Genomic DNA, 5,000 nt, shown 5'->3' with positions numbered 1-5,000 from the left:
TGCCAAAATACTTTCTGGGCCCTCAAAAAAAGGCCTACTCCTCAACGCCTGCTCCCGTCCATGCCGAACCGCGTTTTCTATCAACTTTGGCATGCTCGGAGAGAGAAAAAAGGAAAAAAAGAAAAAAAAGGTCCAGTAAAGGTTGTGGATAAAAGTAACCGGCTTTGGAGAATTGCCTGAATCCTTCCGGCGCTGTGAAAAAAAAAGACCAAAAAAAAGACCTGGTCGTCAACGCCTGCTCCTGTCCATGCCAAACGGCGTTTTCCTCTCAACTTTGGCATGCTCGCTGAGGAAAAGGCAGGTAAAGGTTGTGGATAAAAAGTAAACGCGCTGTGGAGAATTGCCCAAATCGTTCAGGCGCCGTGAAAAAAAGAAAGACGTAGTCGTCAACGTCTGGTCCCGTCAATGGCGAAGGGCGTTTTCTCTCAACTTTGGCATGCTCGCTGAGGAAAAGGCAGGTAAAGGTTGTGGATAAAAGTCCGAAGAACCTCGCTACAATTGCCAAAATCTTTCCGCTGCCATTCAAAAATGGACTACTCCTCCACACCTCCTCCCGTCCATGCCAAACGGCGTTTTCTCTCAACTTTGGCATGCTCGGAGAGAAAAAAAGGCAGGTAAAGGTTGTGGATAAAAAAGTAAAAAATTGCCAAAATACTTTCTGGGCCCTCAAAAAAAGGCCTACTCCTCAACGCCTGCTCCCGTCCATGCCGAACCGCGTTTTCTATCAACTTTGGCATGCTCGGAGAGAGAAAAAAGGAAAAAAAGAAAAAAAAGGTCCAGTAAAGGTTGTGGATAAAAGTAACCGGCTTTGGAGAATTGCCTGAATCCTTCCGGCGCTGTGAAAAAAAAAGACCAAAAAAAAGACCTGGTCGTCAACGCCTGCTCCTGTCCATGCCAAACGGCGTTTTCCTCTCAACTTTGGCATGCTCGCTGAGGAAAAGGCAGGTAAAGGTTGTGGATAAAAAGTAAACGCGCTGTGGAGAATTGCCCAAATCGTTCAGGCGCCGTGAAAAAAAGAAAGACGTAGTCGTCAACGTCTGGTCCCGTCAATGGCGAAGGGCGTTTTCTCTCAACTTTGGCATGCTCGCTGAGGAAAAGGCAGGTAAAGGTTGTGGATAAAAGTCCGAAGAACCTCGCTACAATTGCCAAAATCTTTCCGCTGCCATTCAAAAATGGACTACTCCTCCACACCTCCTCCCGTCCATGCCAAACGGCGTTTTCTCTCAACTTTGGCATGCTCGGAGAGAAAAAAAGGCAGGTAAAGGTTGTGGATAAAAAAGTAAAAAATTGCCAAAATACTTTCTGGGCCCTCAAAAAAAGGCCTACTCCTCAACGCCTGCTCCCGTCCATGCCGAACCGCGTTTTCTATCAACTTTGGCATGCTCGGAGAGAGAAAAAAGGAAAAAAAGAAAAAAAAGGTCCAGTAAAGGTTGTGGATAAAAGTAACCGGCTTTGGAGAATTGCCTGAATCCTTCCGGCGCTGTGAAAAAAAAAGACCAAAAAAAAGACCTGGTCGTCAACGCCTGCTCCTGTCCATGCCAAACGGCGTTTTCCTCTCAACTTTGGCATGCTCGCTGAGGAAAAGGCAGGTAAAGGTTGTGGATAAAAAGTAAACGCGCTGTGGAGAATTGCCCAAATCGTTCAGGCGCCGTGAAAAAAAGAAAGACGTAGTCGTCAACGTCTGGTCCCGTCAATGGCGAAGGGCGTTTTCTCTCAACTTTGGCATGCTCGCTGAGGAAAAGGCAGGTAAAGGTTGTGGATAAAAGTCCGAAGAACCTCGCTACAATTGCCAAAATCTTTCCGCTGCCATTCAAAAATGGACTACTCCTCCACACCTCCTCCCGTCCATGCCAAACGGCGTTTTCTCTCAACTTTGGCATGCTCGGAGAGAAAAAAAGGCAGGTAAAGGTTGTGGATAAAAAAGTAAAAAATTGCCAAAATACTTTCTGGGCCCTCAAAAAAAGGCCTACTCCTCAACGCCTGCTCCCGTCCATGCCGAACCGCGTTTTCTATCAACTTTGGCATGCTCGGAGAGAGAAAAAAGGAAAAAAAGAAAAAAAAGGTCCAGTAAAGGTTGTGGATAAAAGTAACCGGCTTTGGAGAATTGCCTGAATCCTTCCGGCGCTGTGAAAAAAAAAGACCAAAAAAAAGACCTGGTCGTCAACGCCTGCTCCTGTCCATGCCAAACGGCGTTTTCCTCTCAACTTTGGCATGCTCGCTGAGGAAAAGGCAGGTAAAGGTTGTGGATAAAAAGTAAACGCGCTGTGGAGAATTGCCCAAATCGTTCAGGCGCCGTGAAAAAAAGAAAGACGTAGTCGTCAACGTCTGGTCCCGTCAATGGCGAAGGGCGTTTTCTCTCAACTTTGGCATGCTCGCTGAGGAAAAGGCAGGTAAAGGTTGTGGATAAAAGTCCGAAGAACCTCGCTACAATTGCCAAAATCTTTCCGCTGCCATTCAAAAATGGACTACTCCTCCACACCTCCTCCCGTCCATGCCAAACGGCGTTTTCTCTCAACTTTGGCATGCTCGGAGAGAAAAAAAGGCAGGTAAAGGTTGTGGATAAAAAAGTAAAAAATTGCCAAAATACTTTCTGGGCCCTCAAAAAAAGGCCTACTCCTCAACGCCTGCTCCCGTCCATGCCGAACCGCGTTTTCTATCAACTTTGGCATGCTCGGAGAGAGAAAAAAGGAAAAAAAGAAAAAAAAGGTCCAGTAAAGGTTGTGGATAAAAGTAACCGGCTTTGGAGAATTGCCTGAATCCTTCCGGCGCTGTGAAAAAAAAAGACCAAAAAAAAGACCTGGTCGTCAACGCCTGCTCCTGTCCATGCCAAACGGCGTTTTCCTCTCAACTTTGGCATGCTCGCTGAGGAAAAGGCAGGTAAAGGTTGTGGATAAAAAGTAAACGCGCTGTGGAGAATTGCCCAAATCGTTCAGGCGCCGTGAAAAAAAGAAAGACGTAGTCGTCAACGTCTGGTCCCGTCAATGGCGAAGGGCGTTTTCTCTCAACTTTGGCATGCTCGCTGAGGAAAAGGCAGGTAAAGGTTGTGGATAAAAGTCCGAAGAACCTCGCTACAATTGCCAAAATCTTTCCGCTGCCATTCAAAAATGGACTACTCCTCCACACCTCCTCCCGTCCATGCCAAACGGCGTTTTCTCTCAACTTTGGCATGCTCGGAGAGAAAAAAAGGCAGGTAAAGGTTGTGGATAAAAAAGTAAAAAATTGCCAAAATACTTTCTGGGCCCTCAAAAAAAGGCCTACTCCTCAACGCCTGCTCCCGTCCATGCCGAACCGCGTTTTCTATCAACTTTGGCATGCTCGGAGAGAGAAAAAAGGAAAAAAAGAAAAAAAAGGTCCAGTAAAGGTTGTGGATAAAAGTAACCGGCTTTGGAGAATTGCCTGAATCCTTCCGGCGCTGTGAAAAAAAAAGACCAAAAAAAAGACCTGGTCGTCAACGCCTGCTCCTGTCCATGCCAAACGGCGTTTTCCTCTCAACTTTGGCATGCTCGCTGAGGAAAAGGCAGGTAAAGGTTGTGGATAAAAAGTAAACGCGCTGTGGAGAATTGCCCAAATCGTTCAGGCGCCGTGAAAAAAAGAAAGACGTAGTCGTCAACGTCTGGTCCCGTCAATGGCGAAGGGCGTTTTCTCTCAACTTTGGCATGCTCGCTGAGGAAAAGGCAGGTAAAGGTTGTGGATAAAAGTCCGAAGAACCTCGCTACAATTGCCAAAATCTTTCCGCTGCCATTCAAAAATGGACTACTCCTCCACACCTCCTCCCGTCCATGCCAAACGGCGTTTTCTCTCAACTTTGGCATGCTCGGAGAGAAAAAAAGGCAGGTAAAGGTTGTGGATAAAACTCCAAAACCTCGCTACAATTGCCAAAATACTTTCTGGGCCCTCAAAAAAAGGCCTACTCCTCAACGCCTGGTCCCCAGGCACGTGCTGGGGGGCCTCAACTCAGGCTCTGCCCAATGTGGATCAAGGTCCACCTTCGCAGCGCCTTATGCGACACCCTGGTTGTGGGGGACGCGGCGTGGCGTGGCGGATCGCTCCGGTCGGCGCACAGCCGGCAACGGTCGACCCGTCCGCCTGGCTTTACTGCCCCCGCGCTTCTGTCTTTTGCACTGGCAAGCTAGCGACCGCTCGGCGTGCGAGGCCCGAGTCGGGGGACGGGAGTCTCGGGAGCCCACCAGCTCCCCGCAGGCTACCCGCCCGGCTGCCGAGCTTCCCGCCTGCGCGTCCAAGTGTGAACGCGCACGGCCGCCTCGCCGGGCTTCCTTTGCCGGGGCTCGGCTTGTCGGCCGGCGTCTCACGGTCCGTAGAAGGTTCGGTGCGTTCGCTGACGACGGGTCGAGAGAAGCGTTTTCTCTCCTCCCTCACTGACGGTCGTTGGTGCTCCCCAGCCCCTTCGGCGTCCCAAAGCGTAACGCCTGCTTCATCTCGTCAAGGGCGCGCCCGTCTCTAACCGGGCGTCGTCCGGCACGTGGAAACGGGCGGGAGACGGTGTCGAGGAGGAAGAAAGGGTGGGGTCCGGTCCGGTCCGGTCTGGTCTCCTCCTCCTCCTTCTTCTTCTTGGCGCGCCTCCCGCCGAGACCGATGGATTCGTTGCACTCTCAGGCCCTGAATCTGTTGTCCGGTGGTTTCAGTTGATAGTGCTGCCGCGGACCGCCCACGGAAAGAGCTCAGCCCTCGTTTCTGTGAGCAGCGGTCCCAACTGGCGCTGCAACCGTCTCCCGGGGCACGCAGAATACGGGTTGCATTCTGGTTGATCCTGCCAGTAGTCATATGCTTGTCTCAAAGATTAAGCCATGCATGTCTAAGTTCACACCCTCGTACGGTGAAACCGCGAATGGCTCATTAAATCAGTCGAGGTTCCTTAGATGATCCAAATTTACTTGGATAACTGTGGTAATTCTAGAGCTAATACATGCCGACCAGCTCCGACCCCTCGGGGAAAGAGCGCTTTTATTAGTTCAAAGCCAGTCGGGTTCTGCCCGTCCTTT

The 5,000-nt window shown here is 50.1% G+C and overlaps 1 non-coding gene across 1 annotated transcript in view; it reads left to right on the top strand.

Moving 5' to 3' along the window:
• Positions 1-4,755: 4,755 nt before the first annotated feature.
• Positions 4,756-5,000, top strand: part of LOC143278315 (small subunit ribosomal RNA) — a 1,829-nt gene continuing 1,584 nt past the window's right edge. The window contains exon 1 of the ribosomal RNA XR_013053967.1: positions 4,756-5,000. This exon is cut by the window's right edge and continues 1,584 nt beyond it. This is a non-coding gene — a ribosomal RNA (small subunit ribosomal RNA).

This window comes from Babylonia areolata, unplaced genomic scaffold (genome assembly GCF_041734735.1).
Source record: "Babylonia areolata isolate BAREFJ2019XMU unplaced genomic scaffold, ASM4173473v1 tig00006497, whole genome shotgun sequence".
In the NCBI taxonomy this organism is placed as follows: domain Eukaryota; kingdom Metazoa; phylum Mollusca; class Gastropoda; order Neogastropoda; family Buccinidae; genus Babylonia; species Babylonia areolata.
This window is presented reverse-complemented; position numbering and strand designations above follow the sequence as displayed.